The sequence below is a fragment of the Dermacentor albipictus genome, chromosome 6 (assembly GCF_038994185.2).
Source record: "Dermacentor albipictus isolate Rhodes 1998 colony chromosome 6, USDA_Dalb.pri_finalv2, whole genome shotgun sequence".
NCBI lineage: Eukaryota > Metazoa > Arthropoda > Arachnida > Ixodida > Ixodidae > Dermacentor > Dermacentor albipictus.
This window is the reverse complement of record NC_091826.1, coordinates 119641323-119658486: the sequence shown is the minus strand read 5'-3', so window position 1 is coordinate 119658486 and position 17164 is coordinate 119641323. Positions and strand designations below refer to the sequence as shown.

At 47.4% G+C, this 17164-nt stretch overlaps 1 protein-coding gene across 1 annotated transcript in view; it reads right to left on the bottom strand.

Annotated features, from left to right (window-relative positions):
- LOC135913786 (putative protein kinase C delta type homolog) overlaps positions 1–16717 on the bottom strand; it is a 725274-nt gene extending 708557 nt beyond the window's left edge. Inside the window, exon 1 of the mRNA XM_070541297.1 lies at positions 16096–16717. The gene's annotated coding sequence lies outside the window, so the exon portion shown is untranslated. The remainder of the gene's footprint in view (positions 1–16095) is intronic.
- Positions 16718–17164: the final 447 nt, after the last annotated feature.

The window sequence follows — 17164 nt, the reverse complement described above, 5'->3', positions numbered from 1 at the left end:
GCCATTTTCTTTCCCAAGCAAATTACGGAGTTGGTTAGCTATGTCAGCATCACCACATAATTGTGATCTAATGCCATCCAAACAGTACCCAGCAGTGGTGATTCTAACAGAAGACGCTGATTTGAAAGGCAGTTTTCCCATTTTCATATGTTAGAAGTGTGCTGAAGTGTTGTTCTAAGCCCTTGACAGGTCAAGCATTCATAGCTGCCTCCTATCCCTACTTTTAAAGGCGAAAGCGTTTCACTGACGATTAACGATAATGATTCGCTAGTAACAGTGACTGACTGATATAAACAGAGTTTTTTGTCGCTGTGATGACGCGTGATAACCATGCTGGCTGCTTACATCTGCTTATCATGAACAATGGGAAGTGGATTTACAGCAAAGTTATTAGCGTCTCGGTGGTCAACATGTTACGCGTCCGCGTCCATTAGCAAAAAAAAAAAAAACTGTGGGCCGCGGCGGCGGCAGCTTGCGACGTGGGGGAGTGACGTCTCTAGCCCTTCATATAAAAAAACCAACCTAGTACACATTATTGTTGTAAAATCTCTATGAGTAGGCAACGCATAGTTAGGAGTGCCTAGGAGCGTCCCGAATACGAGGAGCGGCAAAGGGAAAAAGAAGCGTCAATACGACGAGCGGGGGCGTGCAATGAAAATTACCATTACTACCTTTGCTACCACTACTCTAAATTACCAGTACTACCATTATACTAAAACAATAATGCATTGCATACCCCCCTCTGCTGTTGTAGTGATGGTTTTAAACAGCTTTAACAGGGCCGGGATGACGAGTGAATTTTTTTAAAGCCTATTTAGCAGTTTATATGGTCGTCCTGAACTACAACTCCTTTTTTTTTAAAGCATTCATAAGGAAACTCGAGGCTCGTTTGACTCGCCTTCGTGCTGCCCCGAAAACTCCTTGTGCAGTCCGTGGTATCGGGGGCGCAAGTGCGGGCCACGCCTGGAAGTTTAGAAGGCGTGACGTGAAGCTTTGACTGAAGTCTTTGACTGCAAGAACGACGAAGTAGACGCACCGTGACTCGCCGTTCAACCGGCACTGCCATAGCACGGCTGTGGCCGAAGCTAGGGAAACGGCATGGCTTCCGCTTCTGCCAAGAGCGATGTTTCAAACCTGTCAGCGTTCGTATTGTAGAGCGGTGTGGATGCTGCACAGGGGTATGTGCGCACCACTCAGACCAGCGCACGCATCACACCGGGATGCATACATTGATCTGAGTGGAACGGACATTAAACGTCGAGCTAAGTGATCAGGTTCGTTCAATGAGCGCTGACAATCGCCGACGGTTATTCGCTTGTCTCATCTCGGGGGAATCGAGGCATGACGCCTGCAGTGCTGCTGTCGGCGTTCTTCACCACGCCAGTCTTGCGAAACGCCTGTCATCTGCCAGGGCGCTTTTCCACGCTGCCCAGCAGCAGTTGTGTCACGGGTTGCGTAACGTTACAAAACAGGGACACTGGGGAAACTCCGCGGGCTGGCCACGCAGAAAGGTGGCCCCTGGCTGTCGCCCCAAACGAATATGTGCTGCCATCGAGATGCACTCTGTGCACGTCAATTCTCCTCCCCCCCCCCCCCCCCCCGTGTTGTTGAGCGCACTATGACGCGTGTCCTGGTATGCGTGATAAAACACGCGCATGCGTCCAAACCTGCCTGACACAGTGAATCATTCAACTGCGGAAATAGTCAATTTCTTTTTCGATTAATGAAACTGATGGCGCATGGGCTCTCCTTGTTTTCACACCCCTCCCCTGCTAAGCGTATGTACTTGTGCTCGCAAAAATAAATACTAATAGTGGTAGTCAGCGCCTCGCCTGTCCTTCTTTCGTGTCTCCGTTTCACTTTCGTGCCGTTTTCCACTAATAAATAAATAAATAAATTCATTCATTCATTCGCTCATTCAAGTTGTAGCTATTGGTTCCAAGTTCGTAGCACACCGGCTCTCAGTGCCTCAATCAGATTTGGATGCTGAAGTGCTAAACGTTCAGATTCTTATAGTATATAGTAGTTCAAAATTGCCCGTCCGTATAGTGTAGTTGGAGAAGTATGGGAGAGGCCTTTGCCCTGCAGTGGGCGTAACCAGGATGATGATGATGATGATGAGTTCAAATTGCAGTGAAAGAATAAAGGCACGCGTGATACGAACGACAAATACAGGTGCATTCTATCGTCTGCGCCCTCATATGGCTGAAGCAGCGCACTCAAAACTGCAACGTTCACGCACACATGCCCGTTCTGCTGCGCCACAATCTTGGTCAAAGACAGGTGCCAACCAGCCATATGGCATGTTATTTCTTGAGTTACCCGAGAAACCCCATATCGTGTGATAAATTTTAATTAGGAAAATATTTCACCACACAGACTGGCTTAACAGACAAGGTTAACACATCAAGAAAGTGAGTGGCGCAGTGGCACGCGTTTAGCAGTGAACATTGCTGTCGGTATCATGGTAACAATAATGAATTAATTTACCGGGGCCCGAGGTCTTACTTGCCAAAACCACGATACAATTAGGAGGTACGCAGTGCTCGGAGTCTTCGGAATAATTTTGACCACTCAGGCTTCTTTAACGAGAACCTGAATCAAAGCAAACCACCAGCTTTCCTTTATTGACCCCTCCTCCCTATTGAATTTCGGCCACGGTGGCCAGAATCGAACCCACAACCTTGAGCTCCGCAGTGGAACGCTATAGCCACTAACCTACCGCTGCAGTTCTATGCGAGACTACCTGTTTTGCAGACGGCTATAATATGAGAGATGGTTCACGTGCCAACCAAAAGTACGCTGTGTGAAAAGACGGAAGCCCGATAAGGCATCAATTTTAGATGGACGCCCATTTTAGTTTTCGTTTCTCGTGTCACTGAGGTGCTGCAAATATAGTAAAAAGAATTGCGGACTTTCTGATCTCATTTAAGAAATTTTCAAGTAAAATTTAAATGTGTTTCATCAGGTAAAAAAAAAATTACGCGCTGAATCTGCTGCGGTAATTATCTATATGACGTGTAAGCATTAGGTTCTAATAACCTGCTGTTTCGTCTTCGAATGCTTCTGTGTTTTGTATAATCACTAGAAGCACCGCTAGAAGCTTCATGTGCGTTGTGTTCTCCCCGTTCAGTTCGCGTTGAAGTGAGAAGCAGCTCGCAGTTCAATTCGCGTGCTGCTGTAAACCCCATCTTGAAATTAATCTCGTATTACTCGACAGACGGACGGGCTTGCTCGTTGGGCAGGCATAGAAATGCTTGCCCACGTACCACCTATAGTAGGTGCTGACGATGAAATGTTTTGGTGGTAAAAGAAAAAAAAATATTGCACTCGACCAGCATTTTGTTAAAGCTGTTCAAAGAACACCCGCAGAATATCCCGGGAAGACGACTGTACCCGCTTTGTCAACCGAAGGTGCGCGGATGGTTCAACAATAGAAGAATGTTTCTCTACGCATAATTGCTCGGAAAGCCTCGGAATGGTGGAAATGAAAGGCCCCGCCGGCACACTTGAAAGAGACTGAAGGAAATGAGTTTGAGCTGCAATATAAGGAAGCTTTCTTTACGACGCACCTGTTCAGCTAATGTAGAGGTCTGTATAGCCTCGAGCAATGACCTACCCGCTAGTCCTTTTCGTTTGTCGTGCGCGATTTCAGTTTTCACAAAATCGCAGCAATGAATGGCGAACGACGAACAGAGAACAAAATGAAGAAATATTTCGTTGAAAAATATCTTCGCCTTGTCGAGAGTAGTGGCGGAATAAATTGCGCGAGTGATTGTAAATTACGTGGAATAGTTCGTTATTCGAAAATGAAATTTCTCGTTTGCATGAAGATGAAAGAACAGGAAATCACTCGGGGACGCGACGCATTATGCACCCGATCGGTTCATTTCCCGTTCTATGACTTTTCTTTCGCATTCGGTATGCTAATCCATAGGGTAAAACCGCCACGTGATGATATTTGTATATAAAAAGGGAAGTACTACGCAAACCGTTGCGACTCAGTTGTCGGGTCGTCTGTTGCGAAATCTGCACTTCTGGGGAATTCAAATTGCGGATGCACTAACCCTGATGATACAATATCACGATTCATGTTTGACAATTTCGTACAGCTGCTTGATATGTAAACTAATATTTATTTCCATCCCATCCCAAATGATGTAGGGGCCCCTTAGTAAAACTTCAGGGAATTAAGCTTGGGAATGCAGTGGACTTCGTACGCCAGAGTATCTTTAGCAGCCCTAGACATATGTAGCGATAGAAAGATAACGTTTATTCTAGATGCACACGACACAATGGAACAAATCAAGCAAACAAGCAACCATGAAATGATGAGGGTATAAGTGCATAAGCAAAGAGATCATACCACAAAAGATATAGAGCAAAGGTATGATCTGCTCAAGACAGACATGTATGAGCGACAATTTTTGAAAATACACATCTTCCAAAAAAGAAAAATAGAAAGGCTAAAACATACGTAAAATAGACAATCACGAATAATGACTAGAAAATGCAGATCGATACAATGGCAGAAAAAGATAGTCTGTCTAAAATTATCGCATTAGTTTCAGTGAAGAAAGACACATTTACTTCCAAAACGTCTTTGCGTAATACTATCAGGGCCTGCGTGAAATTAGGTCTACCCCAGAGAAAGTGCACCCCGACGGCTTTAACAATTGCGCTTTCCGTTGTACTATGTGCTATTTTGCACGCTGTGGCTGGGCTGCGGTAAATGCCCCGTGAGCGTAGGTTCCCCCTGTCTGGGACTCGAACGTTTTCACCATGTGCCGTTTGCATTCGTTTTCTCCGGGTATACATATATATCTACCACCCGGGTTACGACCATGTGAGCAGGCCACGCTCTACCGTTTGTCCCTAGGAGTCACAAGTAGAAACTCTCATGTCTTCCGTAATGTAATCGCCAACAACCTCCCATGCGGCTGTGTAGAGACGCTCACACACATTATCTGTGTGAGCTCGCGCTATAGTCATGAGCAGAGTTCTGAACCAAGTGAACAATCGTCCACTATCAGAAGTAAATGCTGCAGACCGGTGCTCACAAAGAAACTCCACACTGAAGGCTTTATTCCTGCTACAACGGTTCATGCGTTCTACGGGCACTCGGGATAAACTTTAAGAACACCGCCCGCTACCACTCTATAGTGACCGCGGTTTGTCTTGTGCTTATCTCTCTTTCTCTCTCTCTCGCCTTACAATATGTATCTCTGATTACCCTGCTGGCCATTGCCCGGTTCAAGGTAGCGTACAGGACTACCTCTGGTTAACCTATCTGCCTATCCATGCTCTCTTGTCTTGCACGTAACTTGCATTCGCATCTCCTAATAATGCGACGAGAGGACGGGGACCCTAATTTTGATATTGCATTCAAAGTAACGCTTATGTGCTAATGTGAAAACTTGCTAAACATTTTTGTAATGTAATGCTTTTGCAATGTTATCTAATGACTTTTTAAGGTAATGACAGATAATTTTATAATTATCTCCGCGTTTCACGTGTGCTCTTTGCGCTTGAAAATCAAAATACACTGTTCTCCACATGAAGAACGTGACTTCGTCGGGTTTGCGAAGCAAGCCGACATCCGTTTCCAATTACGCCACGTTTCTTTCTATTCGTGCACGACTCACTATTAGTAACGAATGCGGACGTTATAGCCTCGCGTCAGGACCTCATTAGAGGAAAGTTTAGCTCTTGCTTCACTGCATGGCAGCAACGTTGCTGAAAATGGACGCCAAGCTTAAGCTGGCCGCGTACACTCGATGCAAACCACGCGCGAATTTGATCTTGCGTGCCTTCGCTGTTCGGCATCCCTGTCTTATTAATAATTGTGGCATACATTGAGTAAATTTTATCATTTTGACTAGCGTGAAACGCGAAATCATTAGCAAAGACGAGCACCCTAACGAAGAACACTGATCAAGCTCTGGTAATTCAGAATAGCGAAGCTAAAAGAAAATGTTAACGTCCCAGTCACTGCAGGCATCTGTTCCATCACAATCAAATGAGCTTTGTCGTAGCAGAGTTGGAAGATGACAGGCACACGCCACACGACCAGCGAGTACTAAGTGCACGCAAACTTGTGGTAAGAAAACAGGTGTTCTCGTGGAAAACGAGCGGACTTTGAAGATTTAGTTTTATTGCGTATATAATGAAAAACAAAAATGACGTACAGAGCCAAAAAGAAAAAATAGTTACCCGTGCACAGAAACAGACAGGAAGGTTAGCCATGAATTGACGTTGACGCAGAATAAGGAGTGGGGGGGGGGGCGGTTAAGCGAAGGGGGAAAGGCGATTATATTGACAGTAAAAATAAAAGAAATTATGCAATTTTGTATTTTCTTGGGACTTTATCCTTCAAACAAAGATTTCTTCCCTTTCGCGAAGTATTCAAACAGGTCAGCCATCTTAATTTGTATCATAACCTAGGACAGCTCGGTATTCTGTTCAGTGTTTCATGTGAGGCGACCATTGCCATTTTTTCCGACTTAAATTAGTTGTTCAATTAGGCACGCCTGCGCAATGTCACCAGTGATGCTTACCATTTCATTGATAGCTTCCTACCAACAATTGTCTCAAAATTCGCATATTGTTGCGAACATCCCACCGCTGCCACCAGTGTTGCGACACCCCAACCGGTGCCACCAGTGTTACGAACTTGCACCGCTGCACCACGATTACGGCTTTGTGGTCCCGTAGCGCTCGTCACCCGTTTCGTGACAGAGCGTTGGTAGCGAAGACTCCGAGCCTGGCGTCGATGAGAATAACAAAAGGGACTTTATACATTATATACAGGTTATCATACAGGACATGAACGGGTCGGCAATGGGGCCGAGAGCTCACACAAACGCGACTGTTCCCGCACGACGGCGTCCGGCGAAAAAACGTGACACATCTCACCCCAGTCGGGAGCGACACTCTCTCCCGGTGGGTCGGCGGATCCTGTTTTTCAGGTGGCGCGCCGCTGCTTTTATAATCCCCGAGGAACCATAGTCACTCAAACGGCCCAATACAAAGTCAGCACACGACGGTCGTCCGAGGGGTCCAACCAGCGACCGCGCTGGCCACCCGGTTCAAAGTTCGCGCGCGCGGTGACCTCCAGGCAAAGGGAGGTGCGGCGCCGGGCTGTCTGGCACACGCCGACACGTCCAAACATGCGGCTCGCCGAGGCTTCTCCCGCAGCAGGACACCGCTGCCTGACGGCTCAGCATCTTGACTTGTGAAGGGAGAATTAGGGCGCTCGCAGGATAGATTCCGCATCTTGCAGATTCGGAATCCGGGCTTGTGGTAATGGCACAACAGCATCCCCGCCCTCAGATAAGGCGCCGGGAAGACGAGCTGCCTCCACGTGGCTCGGATGCCAGGCGCGCACGTTCGTCAGGCTCGTCCAAGTTCACGTCCAGTGTCGGGATGCCAGGTAACTTCACGTGCCCAGGTCCGACTCGCCAGGACAGGAGCTCTGCTCACCGCGTCGTCGCCAAGGCACCTTGACCAGCTCCGCTCGGGTCGTTCCTAAGACCTTGCTTCTCGCCACTGGTCCCGCTTGGTCGTTCTGCAGCGTGCAAAACCGACCGGCAAAAGGCAACACCCAACACGAACAAGTGCCCTCTGTCTCCCGTCAAACACCAGACAAGGCCATAATCCAAATCAACCTAACTAAATTGCTATCCCTCTTTTTGCTCCCGCTGCAACAAGAGGCAGGTGTACGATCTAGTACACAAGGCTCAAACAACCAATTTTCAAATTAACAACGCAACAAAATAGAAACAATTATTAATCAGCAATAATAATTACAAATAGAATGGTCCCCTTGAAATCACTTGGACCGAAAACATACTTCTGAGGAAGCAAATGAGGTCATTCATTTTTCCCGGCGATATTTTCGCGGAATCCGAAGCTGCTTATATTTGCGACCCTGCTTATCCGTGTAGCGGCGGTACAATAAGCCAGATTCCTTGCCAAATGAAACCCCCTTTTTTCCACTCCCCGTTTGACGCTCTTCCTAAGATCGCCTAGTGAACAATCTTCCTGTTGTTCGCGAATCCGAGTTTCCCTTTCAACTGCAGCCTGCTCCTGCCAGCTGGCGGAAACCGGAGCGAGTGTGGAGCCCGCGTCGCCTAATTGCGGCGTCGCGTCTCTATCGCGGTTAGCACTGCACGCGTCACTCCCACTCACCTCCAGGACCCGCTCGTCTAGGCCAGCCTCCGAGCTCTGCCTCTCCCGCGACTGCTCGCCACTCAAGTTACCCTGATCGGTCCCTGTACCGCACCGCCTTTCGCTCACCGACGCTAAGTCAAGTTCCCTCGACAGCGGGCGCGCTTTGGATCGCGTGGGGGCCATGTACGCCACGTCGGCAAAGAATGATTTGCCCTGATCCCTCAGCAGCTGCTCCGAGCTATTTGAGAAGAGGTAGGAAAATTGCTCCGGGAGGGCGGCTGACACAGCGGCTTCGGTGTTAAGTTTCCCAAACTCTCCTTCAATGATAACCGTTGCGATCGGTAAACAGACACTCTCCTTCTCGGCCACTTGCCGTATCCTAACGCACTCTCCCGTAAAATCACTCGAGGAGACGAAAGACGGGTGAACAACGTCCATAGTTGCTGCAGAGTCCCGCAGTGCTCGGCACTTCTTGCCGTTTACCTTAATTTCCTGCACATAGGGCTCCAATAGACGTATGTTTTTGCGAGTTTCCTGTATCGTTGCAAAAGCAATTCTCTCTGGGCAGCTTGCAGCGATGTGCCCTTGCTTTTTGCAATTGTAGCAGGTTAACGGTTTCCGTTTTTCAACAGAACGCGTCATTTCGTTTCGCTGTTTCGGACCATCGTCATCATTCTGAGATGCATTCTGTCCTTCCCTTACAGTTTCTTTGGTAAGGGATTCGTCGTCCCGAAACTCGCGACGCGTGATTTGCTTCCGTTCGTCGGGCTTCCCGGAAAACCAATCTCTCCTATCAGCTTTTTCTACGCGCACTGCCTTGCTGTGCAAGCTGCGGCGGGTGTAATACTCTTCCGCTAACTCTGCTGCCTTGTTTAGCTTAACCTCCTTTAGCCTATCTTGCAGCCAGAGCCGGACATCCTCATCAATGCAACGGTAGAACTGCTCCAACGCGATGCATTCGACAATTTTGTCGCGGTCGTCGTAAACCTCTTCGCCCTTCAGCCATTCCACCAGGTCGGCTTTTAGACGAAACGCGAAGTCAACATTCGACTCCTTACCCTTTTTTGCATACCGGAACCTCTGCCGGAAAGCTTCGGGCGACAATTTGTACTTCCGCAGTAGCGCTTCCTTCACATCACTGTAGCTCTCAAACGCCTCTTTCGATAAGCAAGTTATTACGTCTGATGCCTCCCCAGGAAGCAAGGCTAACAGATTCTGTGCCCAAAGGGATCGCTCAATGCTATTCCGTTCACACACGTGCTCAAATTTCACGAGGTATTTGGCCATATCCTCTCCGACGACAAAGGGTGGAAGTTGATCGCGTATTCTGGGAACATTAGAAGTGAGACTAGGCGCCGGCGAGTTATTTCGGGTCTCCAACTCTTTCATTTTAAGCTCGTGCTCGCGTCGTTCCCTCTCTCTCCTTTCCTCCTTTTCCTCCTCGCGGCGTTCCTTTTCTCTCCTTTCCTCCTTTTCCTCCTCGCGGCGTTCCTTTTCTCTCATTTCCTCCCTTTCCCGACGTTCATTGATTTCCGCCCAGGCCTCTGCGGCTTCCTCAGCCGTTACGTCCCCAGTCCTCATGACCTCAAGGATCGCATTCTTTCTTTTGGTTGAGCCCAACTCAATGCCCAACTCCTCACAAATTTCGAGAAGTTCCTTCACCTTGTACTTCTCCATCGTTCACACTGTCCTCCTGCTGTTTACCCTTTTTGAATATACCTGCCGTACGCTACTATAACACTACTAGTAAGGCATATGCAAGTATTTCACACACTGCCCTGTTTACCCCCTCAGCATCCCCTGGTTTTCAAAACACTCTTTACTAGGCTTGAAACACACAAGGTTATCACAATGCAACACCAAATCCTTCCCTAAGCTACTATAACCTGTGTCAGAGAAAGTCTGGTGTTTGAGGTAAACTTCAGGCACTCACCGCGCCGAGGTAGCTGATGCCGGTCAATCCCGTAGCTGCCATCCAGTGTTGCGAACATCCCACCGCTGCCACCAGTGTTGCGACACCCCAACCGGTGCCACCAGTGTTACGAACTTGCACCGCTGCACCACGATTACGGCTTTGTGGTCCCGTAGCGCTCGTCACCCGTTTCGTGACAGAGCGTTGGTAGCGAAGACTCCGAGCCTGGCGTCGATGAGAATAACAAAAGGGACTTTATACATTATATACAGGTTATCATACAGGACATGAACGGGTCGGCACTGGGGCCGAGAGCTCACACAAACGCGACTGTTCCCGCACGACGGCGTCCGGCGAAAAAACGTGACACATCTCACCCCAGTCGGGAGCGACACTCTCTGCCGGTGGGTCGGCGGATCCTGTTTTTCAGGTGGCGCGCCGCTGCTTTTATAATCCCCGAGGAACCATAGTCACTCAAACGGCCCAATACAAAGTCAGCACACGACGGTCGTCCGAGGGGTCCAACCAGCGACCGCGCTGGCCACCCGGTTCAAAGTTCGCGCGCGCGGTGACCTCCAGGCAAAGGGAGGTGCGGCGCCGGGCTGTCTGGCACACGCCGACACGTCCAAACATGCGGCTCGCCGAGGCTTCTCCCGCAGCAGGACACCGCTGCCTGACGGCTCAGCATCTTGACTTGTGAAGGGAGAATTAGGGCGCTCGCAGGATAGATTCCGCATCTTGCAGATTCGGAATCCGGGCTTGTGGTAATGGCACAACAATATGTGCAATTACGCGTTTTCTATCCCGACGCGTACTCCAGCGACACGTAACCCTCGCGCGAGGTCTCGGCGACATTTGCACACAAGCTCTGGGAGTGCAGAGACGCTCCGCCCGACTCTACCTCGGACAAGTGGGAGACGCGCCTCAGAAGCTCACTACTCGCCGACTAGCAACGGGCCGTCCAGCAGGCCTGTGAAGCGGCCGCCAGGTGCTCCCCCTCGGTCCCTACGTAGGAGGCTCCCGCTACGCTCTGAGCGCGACCTGCCGGACCACAATCAAGTTTGCCGGTCCAGCGCATTGATTGTGTTATTGAGCGCAAAATCAACGCTGACACTATCTGCATTTCCATAGTCGAGATTGGCCAAAGTTCAGCACTGCAGAATGGCTTTACCAAGAAATCAATTGTTCGTGTTAATATATATATATATATACATATATATATATATATATATATATATATATGTGTCACTATTTCAACGAAGAATCACAGACAGAAAAAAAGAGCATCCCGAAACCTGTGAATATTGGTTTGCGTTTTATTTCGTTTGTTTCACGCTTAAGATCAAATAAAGTTGATTTGAAATGGAAGGGGCCACAACATACGCACATACAAAATGAAACGGGCAAATAATAAATGAAGAATGCAACATAAAACTAAACGATCAGCTTCATATAAAATACAAAGAAACACGGAAACTGCTAACAATAGACGAATTGTACAAGAACCTCATCGAACAATGCTGATACACTAGCTAGTCAAAAAATAATCAATAATGCTCTTCTAAATGAACGACGCATGAATTAATTGATAACCAAATGTACAAAGCAAAGGTTGATGTCCTTTGAGTCGTACATTCTCTGCATGGTCTCAGATAAGTATGACGTGCGTGCTCTGAGACGCCAGTAATGATAATCGGATCGAATCGATGGAACGTGCTTGAGAGATGGCTGCACGAGCCATTGACGAGAGTGATTAGCTCTGCGCCTTGATGGCTGCAAGACTGAGCCTCTGCTTCGCGCCCGACACCGACACGCCGACAATATGCAAATGCGCCGGCACTGACTGCGCAAGGCACAAGCGTCGGTGCGCGCATCGATGGCCTCGCTTTACCAACTTCGCGGGCCGTTGAGCACACGTGACTGCAGTGTTAGAAGGAAATATGACAAAAGTACAGATGTTAATGTGCGTAGCTCGTGCGAATGTCCAGCACTCGGCTTCATACGGCGGCTGTCGGCAAGGATGCTTTGGAAATTTCATTTATATTTTACGGGATTCGATTTACTACAGTCGATATCTGACCTGCCTTGGCAACGAGACATTCCGACAAAGCTTCGGAATGGCTGACGCCAATTGCCGTTAGTTCAAACGTGAACACTAGAACGCTACGCAACTTTCAATAGCTTTTTTTTTATCTGTGTGTGTGGGCGTGTGTGTGTTTTACGGCAAATAGCTGTTACTGGGGCGTTAGGTGATCTATCGCTACGAGAAAACGGGCTTAGGCGCGTGAATTCGGTCGCACAGAGAACAAACGCTATCGGCTTTCGCGGGTTACAAACACTTGCCTGCAACACCCTATGCAGGAAAGCAGTGTGCCTTTGCGAGCGCCTTTGTGCGAAAGAAAGAACATTTGAAAAGCACACGAGTGTGCTATTTCACGATGCGCCGCACGTAGCTTACAGTCACCGCACGTGCTTTACGATCTATTTACCAAGTAACTGTAAGGCGTCCGTGTCGCGGGAAGGACGCCCACGCCAGCCATCCATCGAAAGCTCAGGGAAACCCCGCAGTTCCCTTAAGAGAGAGCTCCAGCTCGGGCCCAGCTCCGATGCGGCGTTTCACGTACATTTAAAACGCAAAAACGCTTTTCTGAGGTATAACCCCCGGACCGATTTAAATCACATTTGTTGCATTTGAAAGCGAAAGGTAAATTGTAGTGACTGCTGAAAGCGGAATTTCGATTTAGGTCCTGAATTTTGTTGAAGAAATGTTTTAAAATTCCAAAGTTAAAAAGAAAATAGAATCGTGCAGTTTACAAATAAACAGCTCTCCATCAAGAACAATATCGTGGTTGTGTAAACGCAATCTATTAGATAATTTAGAGCGGACAAATTCCATGTGTCAATTTATATATTACGTGAATTTTTTACGTTGTGTACAAGCATCCTGCAAAAGCTGTATATCCATATTAATAATTTTTTTGAAATTAGTATCGCATTTCACAGAACCGTGATATTATTTCTCTTTCCTGAGTTACAGTTTTAAATTTGATAGTTTCGTTTTCGTGATTTTAGGCTGTTTTTATTAAAACATTGACGACCTAAACAAAGAAATTTCAAACCAATAGTCACTAGAATTGAAGTTTTTTTTTTAAATGCGAGAAGCTTCGTTCAGTTTGGTGCAGTGGTAGCCGAGGAAACGAATTCTCCTTTTACATGTATTTAGATAGGAGCGCCCGAGCTAAAGCCTCCTTTTAAGCGTGATGACGCTTTCATTGATTATTGTTGTTTCCAGTGCAGCGTGTGCGGACTAGTTGTTTGAGACACTGTGGGGGCCGACTAAATGAGAGCACGAAAAAAACGATGGACACGTAGGGCATTCTGCAAAAGACTATTCGCTGCATTTCTGCTTCTTTTACGGCATTGCCACGGGTTGCAGTAGTTTTATTTATCTTCCCAAAGAACAGAAGAGAACGAGACAGTAAAAAAAGATATAAATGGCAACCAAGAACCACATGACACGAATCAATAATAAGAGTCCGCTTGATCAATTCATTGGCATGAAGATACTGAACTACGCTGCAGGCGATTTATTTGCTTCAGGCTATTTTATATAATTTCCCCTTTGAAATAAACATTAAAAAAACTTCAAGTACACTTATACAACGCCCACGTGATCCTCTAACCTTCCCCGTGATGCGCACATGCAGCGTCTGCGACTCGCGCTGCAGATGACCGCACCACAGAAAATTGCTCCGATTGCGTTTGAAGGATGTTCAGGCTGCAAGTTACTATTTCTTTTCTCGCCAACTTTTGTTAACAAGCGTTAGAGCATGTTGCGCCAAAGGCGGTTAGCAGGCGCAATAACGGGGCGTAAATGATATCAAATAGAGCTCGCACTGTCTGGGGCAGGTTTTGACGGCAATGAAAGGGACAGCGCTATAGCCCGGAATTTCGTGAAACCGAAGCCCAAAGCGGCACGTGTCACCGATTTTCAGAGTGTTCCCGCCCTCAACCTAGTACCGAGCATCACAGGGTTGGATTCTGAAGTAGAAAATGGCTGCTTAGTTGCCTTTTATGTGTGACTTCTCTGAATGACGCAATCAGAGCGACAGGCCGCACGTGGGTGTCGAGAGCAAATGCTTTTTTTGTTCCAAGCGTCACAACTTTTTTTTTTGCCTTGTAACTAAACCTGCGGCACCTCGAAATTTATGCCTTTCACGGATGACTTCTTAAAACTGAAGCGGTTTGGTGGATTATTTCAGTTGCGCCAGATCCTTCTAGGAACATAGCTTTAGAATAGCAGAGAATAGCGAAAACCATCTGCTTTACAGTTTTTTTTTTAGGAAACTGCTTCTTCCATGCGTATAAGGTTTCAGTGTGGCTCGAAATTATGACTCCTGCTCTTAAGCAAAAGACGGATCTGATGCTAGTTCTAATGAATAAAAGAGAAATAATGTGCGTTCTGTTGTAGAACTGGTCAGGCAAACTCCGTTTCGAAGTTATTTAGTGACGTCCAGCGCACTCTGCGAGATATCAAATCACGTCCCAAACTCATAATTTGCTTCCGATGCGACAGACATGACGTCTGTTTTAAGTCTGACTTTGTATATATATTTGTTAAAAATCTCTCATGAACATTGGCACATGAATTTTTTTAGACCGAAATGTGAACAAAGCTGCACCCACAGAATCATGATTTCAGTGCAGGCCCCAGATGAATGCGTGTTTCAAAATATTGAAAACAGAATACCACGTCATGACGACTCTAGCTCGTGTACATACCATGCATATTTGTGTTGTGCACTGCAGTGACTTCCAAATTCTGATTCACCCGAATGCGCCCCAGGTGCCTACAGACAGGCATAGTTCCAGTAACCACGGTAGCATTCCGGTGCACCATTTGCACTGCACTACGCACTTGCGCGTCTGCCCAAAGCACGTATTTCACCTTCCGGAGCTACATCATTCGTGTGTTGCTCACGACTCAATAAAATTTAAATAAAACTATGCGGTTTGACGTGCCCCAACCACGACCTGAATATGAGGCACGCCGTATCGGGAGACTCTGGATTAATTTTGATCACCTAGGGTTCTCTAATCTTCAGCTAAAACTAAGTACACGAATGTTTTTGCATTTGCGCCCCCCCCCCCCCCCCCATCGAAATGCGACGACTCATGAGTTCATCACAGATAGGCGACCTGGGACGTACGATTATTACTTCTGTCATTATATGTAGTGCCTAGTGATAACATGATTATTATGGGATGACAGATAATTTTGTCCTCTGAATTAGCGCGTGAAGCTGTAAAGGAAGTGTCACAGACAAGCGGATTTTTACTACCCTTAAAAAAAGCTTTGACACGACCCTGTCTGAGTCAAAATTATTGAAGTGCATATCGCTTAAACAGACGCTACAAGAGGAGCAGTTGATGGCCTGGACTTCCAGTCGAAGGCCGCACGTTGGATCGTCAGCACGTACATGTACGTGCGCGTTTCACGTGACCACGATGGGTGTATATCGGCTATATCAGAAAAGAGATGCTAAAACAACATACTATGCACATGCGTAAAATTCATTCCCCAAGAATATTCACTTTTCTGATATTTTAATTATCACCGCTGAATATAGTTTCCGGTCCTTCGTGCGGCCATTGTAGAATAATAAGAGAGAGAGAAAAAAAAAAGAATGAGATGGATACGTTACGCGCATATATGCCCCGGACCCGCAATTAAAATTTCACCTTTAGACTCGTAGGAATCGCCATTACCCTGACGTTACGCTAAACTGCCATGACCGAATTTATTGTGAAATGACAAACAAAACAAAAAAAGACGGAAGAAATGGGAAGGAAGTTGAAGAGCCGAAATCTCAGATAATCAAAGAGATTTATGTAGCAGGAATTTCACTCGTGCAGCGCCGCACCATAGAAAAAAACAAGTATAGAAGGGCAGTAGAGACAACGACCATTCCAGGCGGAGTGCTTAATTTTGTCAAGAGGACGTCACTTGCCTTAAGTGCAGCTGATAGTTGATTAGTCCGAGGAACACAGGCGCCAACGCTGCAGGAAACTCACGAAACACCAATTAAATCTAGCAGCAGACGAAAACGAGAACAGTCTACCGGCTTTCACGGCTGCCACGTTGCAGACGACACAATGCAGCCGAGCGGAGCGCATAGCAGACGGAACAATTAGCGGAAGAGGAGCAGTGGTGCAAGATAGGAACACTCGGCACTCCGATGTCCCAGTAGCTTCGTGGTTGTGCCTGGATGTTTCGCTTTCACTCGGTTCTGCTGCAGTCCTACCGGAGCGGCGTGTCGGGAAAAGGTTTTCCAGCTGAAACCACGCGCTGCGGCGACGTCAATATCCAGGGCCAGAAGCAGCGGCGCCTGCTCGCCGGCTCGAGAGCAGCGCACGAAAATGGGGCTCCGCCTGCGAGCGCGTCGTCTGCTCTGCGTTTTCGCCGGAACCGGCGCACTTGGAAACTTTCTCCCGCGCCGTGGCGCCTTCGCCACTGCCCTCTGCCTTTCGCCCGTCATCCCCCTTTCCCGCTTCGACGGCCGAGCTCTTTCGCGCACTCCTTTCCGGACCGTCGAGATCCTCCCATCCCTTCGGAGCAACTTGGGTGCTTAGGAGTCTAATGCCCGTTTAAATGCGTGTGAAGGCATCCTTCCCGATCGCGTTCATTGAACCCACCTGAAATGCACATATCGAACAGTGGTGAATTTTTATGCTGTGCATCTTTTATACCATTCTTCCATGGGCTAGTGCGATAAAGCAGTGGTTGAATCGGATGACTTTGCATCGTTGAACGTGTTGCTAGTCTATTAAATTGCAATAACTCTTAATATATATTACTATACGATATTTTCTACGTATTTTGTGCCTAAACTAAATGAAAATATCTATATGCAAGTATTATGTAAAATTATTTCAGTTATGGGGTTTTATGTGTTCAGCTCCTTGCGGGACAATGACATCACAATAGTCAGGAGAGAATGAAGGGTATTAGCGGTAGTGAAGTGCTTTCGCTCTATAAGGTAATGATGAAGCCAACAGATTAGGTTTTGAGGGACAGCG